General features: G+C 36.7%; 1 pseudogene; it reads right to left on the bottom strand.

Annotated features, from left to right (window-relative positions):
• Positions 1-19: 19 nt before the first annotated feature.
• Positions 20-18,843, bottom strand: LOC120519258 (annotated as a pseudogene).
• Between the last annotated feature and the right edge of the window lie 1,376 nt (positions 18,844-20,219).

Here is a 20,219-nt window from a genome sequence, read left to right as displayed (position 1 = left end):
TTGAAGCCCCTTTGGACATTCACATTTCCATGAATTTTAGTGCTGAAAGGTCATTTTTTTGGGTATAAAGGTGGTTAAAGAACATTTTCAACCATTAGCAAAAATGCTATAAGGCTATAAAAATTTATATCAAAAAAAATTATCAATCCTGCAAATTAACAATGTAGAGCTTCGGTCTTTTATTTGGTGGTCTGTTCATACACCACAGGCAAGCATACTTCTTTAACACCTAAAATAAAGAAATAGCTATGTTATGTATCTAAATATTTATATATTGTTAATATATCTGAAACTACCTCCTTCTTTTTGCTAGACACTTTAAGTGTGTTTTCTTTTTGAATATCAACAAAGAGATTCTTCAGTGACTCCCTCGTCCATGTTGCAACATGATTAGAGTAACATCATTGTCAAAATTTAACTTACACAAGTCTAGCTGGTATTTACCATAAGAAATACTACTTAAAATTATTGGTGCATGAATTGCAGGATTATAAAAATAATAAAAGTGGAATATCAAAATATCAGTTAGTTTTAGAGCAGTTAAACTTGTCAATTAAAACCTCATTTCAAACCAAGATGTGCTACATAATGGTACAGCTTAAAATAAATAAATAAACTGATTCATTATTATAAAAATAGAATGTCTGCATGTTCCCTATAAAATCCTACATGCATTGACTGATCTGGATCAAATTTTGCATAGTTGCTTTCTAGGACTATATGGAGAAGACAGACTTTGAAACCCAAAATTGTGACATTGGTGGTCCCAGTGCTTTCTTTTATTTTCCCCTTTGTGCTGTACAGTTTGTACATCAGTGCCACTTGTCCTCAACAAGTGAAACATTCAAACAGACTGAAGCCAGACTAGCAATACCTACCTGTGCAATACTGCAAGCTTGTTTTATCAACTGTATTACAAAATTACTATTGTGTAGTTTCTGGGGGTTATTGGGTGAAGCTTAATTGAGTATAGAATTGTTGTGAACACAAAGAAGAACCAAAGGATTGTTGTTTAACTCCTGCTTTGCTGGCTTTTTCTTTTAAAACCTTTCCTTTCTTTCCTTTACCCATTCTACAAACATAACTGGGTAATGTCAAGTACTTCAGCTAATAAAAAAAATAATAATAATCTAAAGGGAGTTCCCCATCTACTTTGCTTAAAGGTATTTTTTTCAAACTTTTCCAACAACCAAAGTTCTGGTCATTTTGCAAGTTCTAACAAGTTGGGTTGTCATTAACCTCCAAACAAACTCCAGTGTGTTTAACTGCACATGTGAAACTGTATGTGTATGCAAAAGTGATAAAACGACAAAACATATGAAGTATCATGCTATGCAATTTACTATATATATATATATATATATATATATATATATATATATATATACACTGCACATATACTGCACACACACAACGTATAAATATTTGCAAACCTGTGCCCACCTTTACTTCGAGAGACTCTAAGATGTTCTTTTATATCTAATCACGATTGACCTGTTGCCAATTAACCAAATTAGCTGCAAAATGTTATCAGCTCTTTCATTTTACTACCACTTAGTTTTCAGACCATTTGTTGCCCCTGTCCCAACTTTTTTGAGATGTGTTCATCAAATTTAAAATGAGCTAATATTTTACATGAAATGTCTCACTTGGAACATTTGATATATATTTTCCATGTTCTATTGTGAATAAAATATGGGTTTATGAGATTTTCAAATCATTGCATTCTGTTTTTATTTACATTTGGTTGTAGTTGGACTTAAGTAATTTTAACAAGCAAGTGCAGGTTGAGTCCTGCTGAATTAAGTGTTACACTAGGGACCAGTTCAAGTGCCCTTGGGATATCACCCCATTCCACCAAGATTTAGCAAGTAATGGAGACAAAATGGTGTAAACTAAAGCACAAGCTCTGTCATTCTGTTAAATTTTTGTTAAAGTTTTGACTGATGGCATTTAATGGATACTCCACTCTGGAACCCCACCCCTTTACGTAAAACTATTTTCAAACTAATTACTACACTTTTCAAAGTCTATAGCTAATTGCAGTCAATTTAATTATATAACAAAGAATATCATACCTAAATTAGGAACTCCAGTTCAAACTGGTGAATTTCAGATAGTTTTAGGCCAATTTTAATATACACTGTGTGCACAATTATTAGGCAAGTGAGTATTTTGACCATATCATCATTTTAATGCGTATATTCCAACTCCAAGCTGTATTAACTTGAATGCTTATTGGATTTAAGCACGTCAGGTGATGTGTATTTGTGTAATGAGGGAGGGTGTGGCCTAAGGAGATCAACACCCTATATCAAGGTGTGCAGAATTATTAGGCAGCTAGTTTTCCTCAGGCAAAATGGGCCAAAAAAGAGATTTAACTGACTCTGAAAAGTCAAAAATTGTAAAAAGTCTTTCAGAGGGATGCAGCACTTTTGGAATTGCTAAGATATTGGTGTGTGATCACAGAACCATCAAACATTTTGTTGCAAATAGTCAACAGGGTTACAAGAAACGTTGAGAACAAAAGCCAAATTAGCTGCCAAAGATTTGAGAAGAATCAAGCGTGAAGCTACCAGGAACCCATTATCCTCCAGTACTTTCATATTCCAGAGCTGCAACCTACCTGGGTGCCCAGAAGTACAAGGTGTTCAGTGCTCAAAGACATGGCCAAGGTAAGGAGGGCTGAAACCCAACCACCACTGAACAAGAAACATAAGTTGAAACGTCAAAACTGGGCCAAGAAATATCTGAAGACAGATTTTTTTCAAAGGTTTTATGGACCGATGAGATGAGAGTGACTCTTGATGGACCAGATGGATGGACCTGTGGATCAGTAATGGGCACAGAGCTCCACTCCAACGTGGAGGTGGGGTACTGGTATGAGCTGGTATTTTTAAAGATGAGCTAGTTGGACCTTTTGCATTGAAGATGAACTCAAAATCAACTCCCAAACCTACTGCCAGTTTTTCAAGACACTTTCTTCAAACAGTGATACAGGAAAAGACCATGATTTTTATGCAGGCCAATGCTCCATCACTTGCATCGAAGTTCTCACTGCGTGGCCAGCCAGTAAAGGCCTTAAAGATGAAGGAATAATGACATGGCCCCCCCTTCCTCATCTGACCTAAACCTTATCGAGAACTTGTGGGCTCTTCTTAAGCGCTAGATTTCTGGGGGGAAAAACAATACACCTCTCTGAAGAGTGTCTGGGAGGCTGTAGTCACTGCTCCACAAAAGCTGATCGTCAACAGATCAAGAAACTGACAGACTCCATGAATGGAAAGGCTTATGACTGTTATTGGAAAGAAGGGTGGCTATATTGGTCATTGATTGATTGATTTATTTTTTTGAAATGTCAGAGATGTTTATTTGTAAATTTTGAGGTGTTTGTTTATTATTCTCACTATAACAGATGAAAATAAACAAGTGAGATGGGAAAATTTTCATTTTTCCTTTAGTTGCATAATAAATCTGCACACTAATAGTTGCCTAATAATTGTCGCATATATATGTATTCCCTGATGATGTTCACACTCACATTTCCGTTGTGAAACATTCAGGTTTCAGGTTTATTAACATTTTGGATTGACTGATAGCACTGTGTTTGTTCCATATTAAAATTAATCCTCAAAATACAACTTGCCTAATAATTCTTCACTCCCTGTATAATCACATCTTCAGTGGTGAATGACTTTGCCCACAATTCCATCTGTTTACTTAATATCCATACATAAGGCATCATCATCAAGTTACAAGCCTTCTTAAAATTTACAAGAATAAATTAAGTTACCCTTAAGCTCTAAGCTTATTTGGCGGACTGAAGACCTGTTGTTTTAGCAGCATACTTTTTATTTGAAATGCCATTCACATAAGTTTTGATCATTGGTGCAAAATTATTATAGGTATCTATTTTCCATTCTCTCTCTCCCTTCTTGGTTTCCAACAATGATTATTTTCATTATTTTCTCCAAGAAAATTTCCCAACCTTAGAAATAGGACATCACGGGGTGGGGATCGATCTGTTCTAACTCAATTTTTCTTTTTGCAAAAACTTGATTGCTTTGTATGGATAAAATAAAATTAATAAAAATAAAAAAAATTAAAAAAAGAAATAGGATATTACAGTAGATGGAAAACATCACTATTAAACAGGCAAACAACCACTCCAACATCAGCTGTACATCAAATTCCTTAAAAATCATCAACAATAGACATTTATATGCAGTAGATATCAAAAGTCTACACAAAGTCATTGAATTTTGTTGATATAAAATCAGAAATAAGTACATTTTATATTACATCTTTTCCAAGTCTTGTGAACATAAACATACTTTTAAGTGAAAACATCTTAGGAAAAATAATTAAAAGAAGTAATCTTTCAGTGCCTTGACTGCAACAGTGCACATGATAAATCACAAATGTGTTTAGATTTAATCAATCACGTCATCTGACATCAAATAACATTATCGTTACTACTTGTGAATAAACTCAGCAGTTACTATAGTATTTTTTGTGAAGGTTTCTTTGTTGCAAAGCACATAAATAAAATGACACAGTAAAATTTGTTATGTGTTATTTGTTACTTGAGGATAGATTTATCTAACTCTATGACTTGGTAAGGAGTAGATGACTCTAATTACAGTATGTCCGATATATATAAACAATAGAACTTAAAATTAGTGTACTTCACTTTTTAGAAAAAAATTTTGCATGGGGTCTTAAGTCCAGTGAAGCTATTTTGGGGTTTTAAAAATGGCAGCTCTACTATATAAAAAATAGATTGTGTTATGTTAAACTATTCTTGAATTTAGATTATTTAACTTGCACAATTGAATAAGCTTTGGAGGAAATGTTAAGACAGGAAGAGACTGTTTCTGGAATGAAAGCAGTGATTAGGGATGCTCCTAATGATTGACTCCCAATATAAATCACCGATTTTCTATAGAAAAGACGATCGGTGATTGCTAAATTGGCTGATCACAAAGCTGATGATTTCAGCCCCTGCTTTTCAAAACTTTACAATAATTTATTTGCAGCGATCCTTTACGCAAGTTATTATTGTACTTGAGCCACACTTTCTTTTTTTTGGCAGCAAAATTCTGCTGCTGTAAACAATGAGCAGCAAGCCAAGGCTTCTTTTAGCAGTATGGACTCTTCCACATAGCAGAGAGCGAGAGGCAATTGGAATGTTGGCATTTATGTTAAAGAAAGTGGAGTAATAACTTCAACTGAGAAAGGGAATTAGAGGTCATCCTTCTGTGTAGTTAGACAAACAGCAGGAAAAGCTACTTTAATGAATTCAGACCATTTTAGTTTTAGTTTGGACTGCAGTGCTTGTTTTCAGTGTATCAGTTTACATCTTTAATTGGAAAACAAAATAGATTGAAGAAGAATTTGAAATTCCTTCTTAGCACACAATAGGCTTGTTAGCTTAACAGCAAATGTATCTTTCATTTATAAACCTGTCAGGCATGTTAGTCTTGCGTCTACTTGATAAACAACTCATGTACATTTGATACATTTGCAGATTATTTTTTAAAGATTTGTACTGTGTTTATTATTTATTGCTGGTTGTCATACAGCACACATTTTTGATTAGGAACAAGTACTACATAATTAAAACTCATATTTATAATAACATCTCAAAATTAATGAATTTCTACCTGATACAATGAAGAAGAAAACAAAACACCTTGCAAATATAGTAAATGCATATTTTAACAGCAAAAGCTGTAGTACAATTAATGATTTAAAATGATTAAAACCTGGAAGTGCATGTATTATTTACATTTAAGCAGTGTTTAATTGGAATGGTAATTAATTGATTGTGAGAGAGAGCTTTAATTCAGACAGGTACATTACAGAAAAAATTAAATAATATGACAGCTTATAATGAATGAGAATAATTTCATTTTTTATGCCATATGCATTATGGATACATATTTTTAAATATTGTTTTAATATGCATTTTATGGAAAGTTTATTTATTTTAGTATTTTATGTTCACTGAACAATAAGCCAACAAAATTACATATTGTTAACATGTGTGGTCTATAGTTTAACATAGGACAAAAGACTTCTATGCTGCCTGGATATTCAGAAGTTAGGGTAAAAGTTTTTAAAGGAATAAAGAAAAGAAAAAAAAAAAAAAAAATCGGTACTGGCTGATCAAGTAACATGAAATTGGTGATCGATATCGGCCTTAACAAACTGATTAGAGCATCCATAGCAGTGACAGATTAATTTGCCTGGAAGGAGCATGGTCTTCTTGAATTTAGTTATATTGTGGACTTGTATTCATTAATTTAAACTCATTCCTGCAGATGCAAAATAGATCCCTATACCTTTAAACTTGAACCGAGACAAGGATGACATCTGCTTTCGTGCTGCTGCCTGTGCTCCTTCCAGTTTAGTGGCTGTTCCAGTGTACCTCTTTCTCCAAAATGGACAATAGTGTCCTCAGCTCTCCTTTGCATTTGTGGCACAGTCTTCCAGTACCATGCCTATGCAGTGTAGTGCGCTCAGTTACGTCAAAATAAGCAGATGTACTCTCTCAAGAAGAGCAGTTAGTGCAAACCTGTATAAAGCGCAAATATAGTATTATATTAAATATTTACATCATTACAGATACATAATAACAAATAAGAACCACAATGTATGTTCTATAACTGCTAGATTCTATATGTGGGTAAATCATTGTCTGCTCTGTTAAATGAAACATATGTCAAGCTGTCTACAGCTGCTTAAAATTCTACACAGGAACATGGGGGACAAGTGATGATTAAGGCTCTTTTCAAAGTTTTGGTGTTTATTCCAAATTCCAGCATCAATGAATCATAAATCATTTCCTGCAAAAAGGTACAGAGAAGCTCTCTTGCATTTTAAATAACTGCTATATTCATATGTGAAATAATTGTCTTCACAGGAATTAACACTATGTGAGGCCTAAACAGGTCATACATCAGGCAAGGCAAGTCAAAACAGATTTATAAGCTAGAGAGGGATAAACTAAGAACCAGTAAAATGAGAAATTACTCTTCTCACCTCAATGTACATATTGCCATGAAGCTCTGATAAGGCATGTCGAGGTAGTCCACTTCTTAGATGCAATCCATCACAGTTTTGAGAAACCACATGGTTTACCTAGAAAATAAATATGTTGAATACACTCAGTCATTCACAACTGTAAAAAATGAAGCAAAATTTCCTATGCATTGCAAATGTCTACAATTTCATTTTTGGTCATTCTTTAGTTCTCACCAGTTTTTCCTCGTATAATTTTGTAATACACATATGAGTCAAAGTGGGCTCTGCTTCACTTAAATCTGTTGCACTGAAACAAAGAAATTAATAGTTAAATCAAAAATACAGACAAAACAAAATATTTCAAATTACAACGATTTATCTGCAAGACTACTTGCACCAAACTGATCCAGAGGTGATCCGAGTATGCCAAACAGCATTCACAATAGTGTAGACATGCCAAGCTTGAAAGTCGATGTGTTCTTTATAGTGAATAAACTAAATCAACTGCTATTTCAAATTCAAATTGTTTTTCTAATATTAAATGAACTCCATATAAAATAAATGTATTATAAATTAAGTTTGCTCCATTGTTTGACGTACTATATACACTGACAGGCCAAAAAAAAAGTTGCCACCTGGATTTAACTAAGCAAATAGGTATAAGCCTCCTATTGGATAATTACTGCATGGGTGATTATCTTTCAGCTGCAAGACATTATTTAACCGAACTGGTGCAATGAGTTGCTTCTCATTTCTTAAACAACCATGTCGAAAGACACATCTAGTATCGTGGAAAAGATGTTAGTCTGTTTGAGAAGGGTCAAATCATTGGCATGCATCAAGCAGAGAAAACATCTAAGGAGATTGCAGAAACTACTAAAATTGGGTTAAGAACTGTCCAGCGCATTATTAAAAACTGGAAGGGTAGTGGGGACCCATCGTCTTCGAGGATGAAATGTGACTGGAAAAAAATCCTGAATGATCATGATCGGCGATCACTTAAACATTTGGTGAAATCAAATCGAAGAAAAAAACAGTAGAACTCAGGTCTATGTTTAATAGTGAAACTAAGAGCATTTCCACATGCACAATGCGAAGGGAACTCAAGGAATTGTGACTGAACAGCAGTGTAGCCATAAGAAAACCACTTATCAGTGAGGCAAACCGGAAAAAGGCTTCAATTTACTAGGGAGCATAAAGATTGGACTCTGGAGCAATGGAAGAAGGTCATGTGGTCTGATGAGTCCAGATTTACCCTGTTCCAGAGTGATGGGCATCAGGGTAAGAAGAGAGGCAGATGAAGTGATGCACTCATCTGCCTAGTTCCTACTGTACAAGCCTTTGGGGACAGTGCTATGATCTGGGGTTGCTGCAGTTGGTCAGGTCTAGGTTCAGCAACAGTATGTGCTCCAAGAACGAGGTCAGCTGACTACCTGAATATACTGAATGACCAGGTTATTCCATCAATGGATTTTCTTCCTGATGGCATGGGCATATTCCAAGATGACAATGCCAGGATTCATCGGGCTCAAATTGTGAAGGGTGGTTCAGGGGCATGAGACATCATTTTCACAGATGGATCGGCCACCACAGAGTCCAGACCTTAACCCCATTGAGAATATTTGGGATGTGCTGGAGAAGGCTTTGAGCAGTCATACTCTGCCATCATCAATGCAAGATCTTAGTGAAAAATGAATGCAACACTGGATGGAACTAAATCTTGTGACATTGCAGAAGCTTATCGAAACAATGCCACAGCGTAACGTGCGTAATCAAAGCTAAAGGCGGTCCAACGTATAGAGTGTGTGACCTTTTTGGTGGCGACTTTTTTGGCCAGGCAGTGTATTTTCATATATTAGGTTTTTGCCTCTCCATGAATCGCCACCTTATTGTGGTGGAAAGGTTTGTGTGTCTTCAAGGTCCTTAAGCTATATTGTCTGGGACAAATGACCCTGGTAGGATCACTCTAGTCAAATTGGCCCTAGGTGATAGAACAGACCAAGTCTGGTTCAAAGTCTCATCAAGGACTCAGTCCTTGCCTATAATAGAGAAACTGGAGCCCTTCCTGGAGCAATGTCTGGCTTAGAGCTCATCAGCGAGCACTTGTTGTTCAAGCTTTACCCATGAGATCTGAATGGACACAGCCTGGAAGGAGGAACATGGGTCCATCTCCTGTGGGCTCACCAGCGTGCAGGAGGAGCCAATGGTCTGGTGTTTTATTGCTATAGTGACAATCAAGCGAGTGCCTTGGTGAACCAATCTCCGACTAATGAAACTGACTCTAACGACATGAAATGTGATTGCTTTGGCAGGAAGGAACCAGAGCAAGTGTGGGATAAATGTACCGCTCTAGATATACTAGAACTCATCTCAATGTACTGCTCAGGCTCTGGAATCAAAGTTTTGGAGAGAGGGTGGACTTCATTCTACTTAGAGTTGCAGGTGAAAGGTGTTGGGAGAATGTGAGTTACCTGTTGAAAAGTGTAATGCCTGACTAGTGCTTGTTTTTGGGATGTTTGTGCTATTCCGTTTGTCCATAATGAACACCATGTTTGAGCATAAGGGTGTTCATATTTGCACTTGGCACCAAAGCTCCTTAAGCCATAGGCTGATGATGGATTTGCAGTCGTGTCATCAGATCACGAAGTATGTCTTGGACACTCAGATAAAGAGGACTGAGCTGTCAACTGATCACAACTTGGTTGTGAGTTGACCAGACGGCGGGAGAAGATGCCAATAGACCACAAACCCAAATGTATAGTGAGGGTGTGCTGGAATGTTGTCAGAGGCCCATGTCAGGAGGGTTTTTCAACTTGCACCTCCAAATGAATTTCTCTTGCATTCCGAGAGAGGCTAAAGACATTGAACTGAAGTGGACCATATTCTGTGACTTCATTGCTGAGGTGGCTCCACAGAGCTGTGGACATAAACTTCATTGGTGCCTATCGAGGTGGTAACCCCCAAATGGTGTTTGACGCCGGTGTTAAAGGGAGCTGTCAGATTGAAGGAGGAGGCCTTTTGAGCTTTGTTAGCTTGTGGGTACTAAACAGGTATTAAACAGGCCAAGCAGAGCATGGCAAAGGCAGTTGTAGAAGCAAAACTCAAGTTTGGGAGGAGTTCGGTGAAACCACGAGAATGATTTTTGGTCAGCCTCAAGCGATTCTGGCAAACAATTGTGTGTAATGAGAAGCTGTAAAGCCAGCTTAGAACAATCTGAAACTGAATCAAGACATTAGTCCCTAAGCTATGTTCACAATACAGCAATGTCAATGTTTGTGTCAGGGAAAAGTGGAAGTCGCTAAGCCTTGAGCTGTGGTAGCTATAATAAATCAAGGGTGCATAGATTGTGCAGACCCGCCACTGACATTCTACTCTCTCATAGTCTAGCAACAGAAAAAAACAATACAAGAGATATGCACAAACAAACATACTTACTGTCCCAATTCTACATCAGTCTGTGCATTGGGACTGCCTGAAAACATCACATGAAGGATGTGTATTAAGTCTGCATCCCGTATAGCAGTGAGCAGACATACCTTTCTTACTATATTTATGTTGAGGTTTTGGTATTTACATGTTTCTGTAATAGAATAATGTTTTTTCTTGTTGAAAATAATCAATTTTTTGGCTTGTTATTCCGGGGTTAAATAACACCAAGAAGGTTAAATCCTTGGAGACAAGGCTCTGGGTGTGAATGATGTCACCCTGTGCTTTAAAATGTCGATTGTTGCTGGGCTGTCTTGGCTGACAGCCTCTGAATATTCTGTGGGGGCAGTAGAGTGCCTCTGAGGTGGTGATCCCTTCATTATGAAAGGGGACCAAAGATGTGTTCCAACTTTAGGCTTAAACACACTTCTCAGCCTCCTGGAAGGCATATGCCAGGGTTCTGGAAGGGGTGATCCACCTATTATCTCAGATTAAGGACAAGATTGCAGATTTCTTCCCAGTAGTGGACACTGGCCCAGTCTTTAATCCTCAAAAGGATTCTGGATGGCTCATGGGACATGTCCAACCAGTCTACATGTGGAACTATTAAAGGCATATGTCCTTGTCCCTTGGTGTCGTGTCAAGGATGCTACAGGAGTATGGGGTATTGGGCCTGATGTTTTAGGCTATTCAGCCCCTGTACCGCCAGAGCAAATGCTTGTTCACATTGCTAACAGTAAGTTGGACTAGTTCCTCGAGGTGTGAGACTCCCAAAGTGGCCCTTTGTCTATGACTTTGTTTCTAATTTCTATGGACAGAATTTCTAGGCTCAGCCAGGGACTGGAGAGTGCCAAGTTCAGTGACTTCATGGTCGACTCTGTGCTTTTTACAGATGATGTGTCTGGCAAGCTTTATTGGTTTGTGACTTTATTATTTTGGAGTTTGAAGCAACCAGGAGGTGGACTGACACCTGAAGTCTGAGATCCTGATTCTAAGCTGGAGAAGGGTGGAGTGCCCACTATGGTTTGGGAGAAAGGTGCTGCTTCAAGAAGATGAATTTAAGTACCTCATGATCTTGTATACGAGTGATGGAAGAAGTGAGCAGGAAATCGACATGCAGATCAGATTGGTGTCAGCAGTTATTCGGACCTTGTACCGGTCATTCGTGGTGGAGAGATAACCAAGCTGAAAGGTGAAGCTCTTGATTTACCAGATGATCTACATTCCTACCTTCAACCAATGGTCACAAGCTGTGGGTAGTGGCTGAAAGAACTAGATCACAGATACAAGTGGATGAAAAGCCGATTCCTTCAGAGGGTGTCTGAGCTCAGCATTAGAAATAGGGTGAGGAGCACAAACATTTGTAGGAGCTCAATGTAGAGCCACTGCTCCTCTGCATCGAGAGAAGCCAGTTGAGGAGGTTTGGGTATTTGATTTAGATGTCCCAAGACACCTCCCTGGAAGGTGTTTGACCATATTTAACTGGGAGCAGACTTTGAGGAGAGACCCAGGAAATTCAGGAGAGATTATATCACTCAGATGGCCTGAGAGTGCTTTGGTACAGCTACAGGAGCTAGGGAAATAGGGTTGTCTGGGCACAACTGCTTGAGACCGCTGCCCCACAAGTGGCATAAAATAGATGGATGGTTAACTTTCTGTAGCATCATTTAATGTGAATTTGGTATTATGGTAGGTTTTTGAAAGAAATGGTAATACAGTTACTCTATCATCTAATGCAGGCTTTCTGCAGTTAATAAGGCATCAGTAATCTCATAGTTTCAATGACAGAGTCTCAGTGTTACAGAATAAAATCTAATAATTTATGATTGGTCCTTTGAAAACAGCTGCACCTCGGCCTGTGTGATTTATGATGCTTTTCATTAAAATATCACTTCATTACCATGTAAAACTGCAATATATGCATTCCTTAACCATACCTCACAATCCTTCCTTTTGTAGCAATGTCCACACTCCATTTGGCCCTCTGTAATCTGGGATGGATGCAGCCTGCCACAGAACAGAAATGATTAGCATTTACGCACATTTTATTAGTTAATACAGTTTTTTCTTCATTAAAAACAACTATAAATGTTAGAATTCTTTGTCAAGAATAATATTGCATTCAAAGTTTTTAAATTATAGAATTTTAGAAAGGCTTTTTTATTTAAGTAATATCAGCATATTATACACTTATACAACCTCTGCAAACCTGACTTCTGTAATGTTTTTTATTAGTAATCAACCTATATACAGTATATTACATTATATATATATATATATTTCATGTTTAAATATGGTGAAATAAATCATTTAGGTATGATGACAAGTAAAATGTACTGTACAATTATTGTACTGTTGAAGACTCATGATCATATATAACCCCAATTCCAAAAAAGTTGGGATGATGTATAAAACAGAATGCAATAATTTGTAAATCTCATACCCATAATTTCACAATAGAGCAAGAAACATATCAGATGTTGAAAGTGAGACATTTACTATTTCATGAAAAATACTAGCTAATTTTTAATTTGACAGCAGAACATATCTCAAAAAGTTGGGACAGGGCAGCAAATGGCTGGAAAAGTAAGTGGTTCTAAAAGAAACAGCTGGAGGAACATTTTGCAACTAATTTGGTAATTGGCAACATGTCAGTAACATGACTGGGTATAAAAACAGCATCTTAGAGAGGCAGGGTCTTCAGAAGTAAAGATGAGCAGAGGTTCAGCAATTTGCAAAAAAACTACATCTACAAATTGTGGAACACCTTTAGAAGAATGTTACCCAACCTAAAATTTTGCAAAGTTTGAATATCCATCATCTACAATATGTAATATCTTCAAAAGATTCAGAGAATCTGAAGAAATCTCTGTTCACAATGGACATGGGCGAAAATCAATATTGGATGCCCGTGATCTTCGGCCCTCAGGCATCGCTGCATTAAAAACAGGCATCATTCTCGTCATGGAAATCACTGGATAGGCTCGTGAAGATTTCCAGAAATAATTTTCTATGAACACAGTTGACCGTGCCATCCACAAATACAAGTTAAAGCTCTGTCTTGCAAAAAGCAGCCATATGTGAACATGATCCCGAAACGTTACCATCTTCTCTGGGCCAAAACTCAGAGTCTGAGTCAAAGTGGAAAACAGTTCTGTGGCCAGAGGAATCGAAACTTGAAATTCTTTTTGGAAAAATGGAGCTGCTCACTCTGGACTAAAGAGGAGAGGGGCCACCTGGCTTGTTAGTAGTCTTCAGTTGAAAGCTTGCTTCTCTAATGGTATGGGGGTGCATGACTGCCTATGGAATTGGCAGTTTGCATATCTGGAAAGGCATCAGCAGTGCTGAAAGGTATAGACAAGTTTTAAAATAACATATGCTCCCATCCACATGACGTCTTTTCAGGGAAGGCCTTGCATATTTCAGCAGACAATGCTAAACCGCATACTTCATCAATTACAACAGCATGAGTTTATGTAGGACGAGTCCCTATACTGAAAGCATTTGAGCGATCATGAAACGAAAAATACAACAAAGACCACCCAAGACTGTTGAGCAGCTAGAATCCTATATCAGACAAGAATGAGACAACATTCCTCCCAAAGTCTAGCAACTGGTCTCCTCAGTTCCCAGACATTTACAGACTGTTGTTAAAAGAAGAGGATGCTCACAGTGCTAAACAGGGCCCTGTCCCAACATTGTTGAGATATGTTCTTGCCATCAAATTCAAAATGACCTTATTCTTTTCTTAAAATGGTACATTATTTTCTAAGTTCTGTTGTGAAAATATATGGGTTTATGAGAACTGCAAGTCATTTCATTCTGTTTTTATTGACATTTTACAAAGATTCCCAACCTTTTTGGAATTGAGGTTGTATTTTGTGCACTAACACATGTTATTCATACAATATGGTAAACTAATAATCAGCAACCTTGCAAGTCTGAGGAAACCCCACCACCTCACTATACACACCTGTCGGCATTGTACAGAACAACAAAATGTTTGACAATTAAAAAAAAAAAAAAAGTACTCTTTGTCCCCAATAATTTTTCAAGGAAAATACATGCAATGATAAACTTTAAACACATCTTATATATTACAAACAATAGGAGGTTTACAAATCTTACATGTTATGTGTAACACATAAGATTAACAAAACTCTTAAAAATGACTATTTATTATGCAAGTAGTACATCAAAACAATCATGTTACTGATTTTATACTGTAATCAAAGTCTGTTCAATCGATATTTGAAAGTAATTGTCACTGTAAAAAGTAACAATTCCCTGAAGAAAAGAGAATGCAAGGAATAATTTACTAGTGAAAATGTGGAGGTTTACTCCTCCTAGTGACAGAAATTATAACCTACAGCTTCAACTGTACCACTGATTAAAATGGAAATTGACATTTTGACAACACATTTACTAAAGCCAGCATTAAAATCTTCACCTTTTGTCACATTGTCTACTTGTACAGATAGATGTACTTTCAAATATTAAACCCTCCTCATCTTATGGCTACAAAAGCTGTTGTAAATCAAGTCTCTGCATGATATTGTTTACAGATTACAAAATAACAGAACCAATGAATATTATAGCTCACCGTACTGATGCCTGCACCAGTATATATCACCATATGCTTGGCTTCCCGCACTGCAGCACTCAACAATTTCACTTTCCTTTTTAATTCATCTGGATCATCTAACACCTAAATAAAAAAAATTTTAAAAAAGTATATTACAATTGTAACACGACTGCTCTGCATTATGAAGGCTCTTACAGTATGATACTCTGTCCAGTCCAGGATGGTAAATCTAACTCCAAAGGTATTAATCAATCATTGGGTGGCTGAGACTGGCAAGTCTGGCTGGCCCTGCCCAGGTTTGTTTTCCTGCCTTGCACCCTGTGTTGGCTTTGATTGGCTCCAGCAGACCCTGTGATCCTGTAGTTGGGATATAGTGGTTTGATAATGGATTTATGACTGGTACTCATAAAAACAATAATCTTTCTTCTCAAAATTGTCTTTAAAGATGAAAATCAAACATATACAAACTTAGGTACTTCACGATTTAACAAACGTAACCTGCAATGGTTTAGACATATGAGAGGGTAAATGAAAAGGTAAAATATGGAAGTAACATTAAATACATTTGATATCTGCTTTTTATTTTTTTTTGAAACTGAAATAAAAATCTGTATTAGGGTGGACAAATCAGCAGTCCAGATGCCAGGACAACCAGCTTTAATTCTGGGTAACCTGCAAAGTCAGGCTGACTACAAGAACTTTTGGATCATTGGTCCATGAAATATCTTCCTAATTCCTAAAAACAATTTGATAAAAACAAAAGACTCAGTTTTTCATGTATGGGTGTAATTTTGGTGTTGCTTTTCAAGGTAGCTGTTTATCGGGTGCCAGACTGCTGTAGCCATCTTGTAAAGCCTGGTTTAAACTTGACACATCTACACTGTTGAGAGGGCAGCACAGTAAAAATGACGCCAGACACAGTACAGTATGCTGCGTTTACGTTGCATGCTGGGCATGGAATTATTTTTCTAACTACTTGCAAAGTTGGTGTGGTGTCATGTACCTAAATGGTGAATTTAGGACAGGCTGTTAATGTGCTGGCCACAATGAGGGCTGAAGGGCTGAATATCATGCAAGAGGTAATCAAAACACAACAAAGATGTCAGTTTTGTTTATATTATGGTAGAATAGTGCTATGCACTTGTGTAAAATAAAACTTTACAAATAAATGCTGCAGTATGAAGTTGCAGTTAGCCCTCCATCCCCGCTGGACTACTAGAAAGCGTAACTGGATTACCAGGTTTTCAAAGTCGATAAACCCAACAGGCTACCAAATGCATTTATAATATGTCGCCATGTGTATATTTCTCAGTCCACAATAACATATAAGTTTATCATTAATTTTAACAGCTTGAATCAAATATTCTCGCAGAGCTGGCTTTCTACACATGTTAAAAGTAACACAAAATAACACCACCACCAGACTAAGCTAACAAGGCAATAGCCTTATAACTATAAAGGATCTAGCATTTAGGCTACAACAGACGGAAACCAGTTCAAACTGCAACAAACTGGTAGAAATGAGAGCCTCATTCCAAATCCTTACCTCTTCCTGTTTTCTTTTGAGAACGCACGTTTACTTTTTCCAGTTTCATCTCTTTGTACAGTATCTTCACACTGCTGGAGCATTTCCTGTTCATCTTTAGGTCCGATCAGCTTCAGACTTTCTCAATATTTTTGACACCTATGGAAAACAAAAGGTTTACCTCCTTTCATTTATTTTTTTTTATTTCCTTAAATTAAGACAGGAAGCCTGGACTGTTTAACATTAATGCATAGCCACAGCCTCTTAAACCACCTAGCTAATTAAAGCCCAAAGCTTAAGGCTATGTCACATTACACGACTTTTCCAGCAATTTTCAGTCGAACCTTCATTTACAGAATCAGTGAAAGTAGGCTGTTTAATGAGTTGTGTACTAGTATAAAGCCGGTCATGTAATGCACATGCCCACAACTCACTTCTACTAGGCTGCAACTTGAACCGATAAAATCAAATTGGTTTGATTTTTCCTTTTATTCATAGCAGTGGGCTATGTGTACACGAGAACTGACAACCAATGAATACTTACCCAGAAGCACAATGCATGTATTGCAGTGAGAAGGAATACAGAAGATGGGGAGCTTTGGACCTCACAAGCAGAAGTATGATATCTCATGTTTTATGCACCACAATAAAATTGGTTTCTGGGGGTTGGTCATAGAGACTGCATCTGAACTTGCCATAGCTGTTAACTCTTTATACAGCACTGGCCAGTCAAAGTACACTATTGCACTATTGACTATCAAAAAAGGGCAAGCACTACTGCAACTGAATGTCGGCACAGGATTGCTAAATATGACATGGCGCTAAATCAGCATGTTCCAGCAACAAGATCAGTTGCAAATCTAGTGATACTCCATGACAAGAAGCTGCATGTGACATTGGCTTTTACGTGATGTCGTTTCTTTGCATTAACTTCTTATTATAAGACGTTTAGTAAAGACACTGAACAGCATTTCAGTTTACCAAATGTCATTCCTTTAGCTATTTCAATGTTCTACACTTCCCACAACCCTTCCCAGATATTCAGTTGATTGTTTTAGCTTTCTATCAGCCCGTAACTGAAAGAAGGTGCAGTAGAAATAAAGGTTAACCGATTTAATAAACAAATACTTTTTTTAAAAATTCTCAAAAGAATATAGTTTAGTTTTGTTTCATCCCACAGATAAATACATTGTCTAAATTCACCTAATATTCAGAGAAAAATACAAAAGAGCCAACACAGGAGCAAATTTTGAGAATTTGATGTATATTTGATATTTTGACCATCATGTGTAACTGGAGTTCAACTGCGTTGTGCCAGGCGACTTCAAATAAGTGAGCTGCCAAATGTCAGGAACCCAAAAAGAATGTGGACATGTGCATACTGAGTGCACAACACTAATTATAAGAAAGTTGTGAGCAACTTTGACCAGGCTGTGAATTAAAAAAATCAATAAATTATACTGATCTGACCAAATTCTCCCACAAAAAAATGTGACTTTTAGATTAAGGTATGCTGAATCCATTTTTGAAATTGGAATTTCTACCACAAACTGTAATATACCGGATTTGGTGAAAAACAGCATTTTGCACACTTTTTTTTTTTTTCCTAACTTAAGTATTTTCATGCTCAGTATATTCTGAGCTGAACAATTTGCAGTCTTCCTAATTTTCAACTTTAGTTGAATGGAAACAACCAAAATAATTTGCTACACATTTTTCTTAATCAGTAATTTTTATCTCTCAATTTCTTCAGTATACTTTTATAGTTTATATTTAGAAGATATAAACATGACTTTATACTGTCTAGAAGAGAGAAAATTATTGTTGACATGATTTTTAGAGAAGTATGTAAGGTCAGGTTGGTCCATCCATTGTCTGACCAGGTAGCAGGGAAGCAAATGGTAAAAGAAACAACTACATCTTTTACTTTATTGAGATAACAAGGTTACTGGTTTTAAAAGTTTTGGGAGCAGACAAAAGTGAGATTATGTTAGCAGACTTTGCATTGACCATTCATCCTTTGAAACACATCAGAGTTATTAATAATGAAAAACCTACCATGTAATTATTTTATGTAAGTACAATTATATATAAAACAGATTAGTGTGTAAGGTGATTGCACGATAATAGTGCAGTAATAATTTGACTTGAGCACTTTAGTTTTCATTCTCTCTTCCCTGTATGTTTAACACTCGTTTGTCAGAGGTTGATCGCTTACTCGGTGGAGCAGCTCTTCTCCTTCTCCACATAGGCCCACTACATTTTCTTTCATTGGCATCTTCGGATTAAAACCGATTAAGTCAGTGTTTTGTTGCAATTACTTAGTAGTTTTCTCAATTTACTTTAAGCTGGCACTAAGTTATTTAAAATCTGCATGACTTCAAACAAATTATTTAAGATAATGAAGAGCAGGAATGACAGCGTTAAGGTTGGAGGGAATAGAAGATACAACATGTGCCATCCCCTAGCCCAAGAGTGGATTCTACAAAAAATAGAAAAAAAAAAAGCAGGAATAATTGGAGGTAATATACCCAAAAGCGGATAGTAGATTACCATGTTAAATTTCAGTCAATGGTCAAACGGTTTTGTAGCCTACAGTGAATTAAAATCTAGACAGAAAACAAAGCCAAAGGTAGGTTATATAAGAAGACAGAATACTTTCTAAAAGAGTTTTTATTTTATTATAATGTTTTTTACAACTTTCATCTCTGAAAACTGATTTGGATTCAGCACCACCAAATCTAGTAAAAAAGAAAACAACAAATTTTGGGGGGAAGTGAAAAAAAATGTTTTGCAGACCAGTGTTACCTAAACTAAGTGAGAGAGAGGAGTTAAGATACTTCAAGGAAATCAAACTGTACAAAAAAAAGCTTTAATGCATATTTTAAAAAATCTTTTGCAGATAACATGGCTCCTTCTACTGCACATCAATAATCTTTATCGACTAAAACTGAAGCTGTAAGTGTTTTGTCAGATATGGTTCATTTGACCACACGTGACAGTGATGTGTCTTGTGGAAACAGTAAAAAAAAAAAAAAAAGGTTTCAGCATCTGTCGGCCAGTTTGTCCTCGATGAAGCTGCAACCTTCAAGAATTGGACAGTTGCAAGGACACAAAACTGAAGGCTTTTAAATGGTGACTATTACATAATGAATATGCATATCACTGATTGACAGATCCTCTTGAGGATCCATTTCTTTATTAAACTGTGTCACTAGAGACTGTAAGTCAGCCACTGACTGCATCATTTCCCAGGAGACAATATGCAGAACCTTGGATCAAAGAAAGCCCCTCCGTCATTCAGTTGTAACCTAGAGCTCATATAAACAAAAGTAGAAACGCAACGTCTGTTAATCACCATAATGTTAAAATCTAAACAGGACTAGAACATGAACATGGGCATTGAAGGTAATCAGAACCTTACAGTGTCTGCAGTCCTTAGGAGTGCCATATCATGCATATGCTGTGCAGGAGTTATTAGAGAAAAAACTGGTACAATGTTAGGATATATTGCTGAATATAAATCGAGGCACATTATATATAGATCTATATAATCCACTAGTGAGACCACATCTGGGCTACTGTATGCTGTTATGGTCAGCTCACTTAAAAAATATAACAGTACCTGAAGCTGTGCAGAGAAGAGCAACCAAG

This window comes from Polypterus senegalus, unplaced genomic scaffold (assembly GCF_016835505.1).
Source record: "Polypterus senegalus isolate Bchr_013 unplaced genomic scaffold, ASM1683550v1 scaffold_1302, whole genome shotgun sequence".
Classification (NCBI taxonomy): domain Eukaryota; kingdom Metazoa; phylum Chordata; class Cladistia; order Polypteriformes; family Polypteridae; genus Polypterus; species Polypterus senegalus.
Note: the sequence above shows the minus strand (reverse complement) of the source record. Positions and strands in the feature narration are given on the sequence as shown.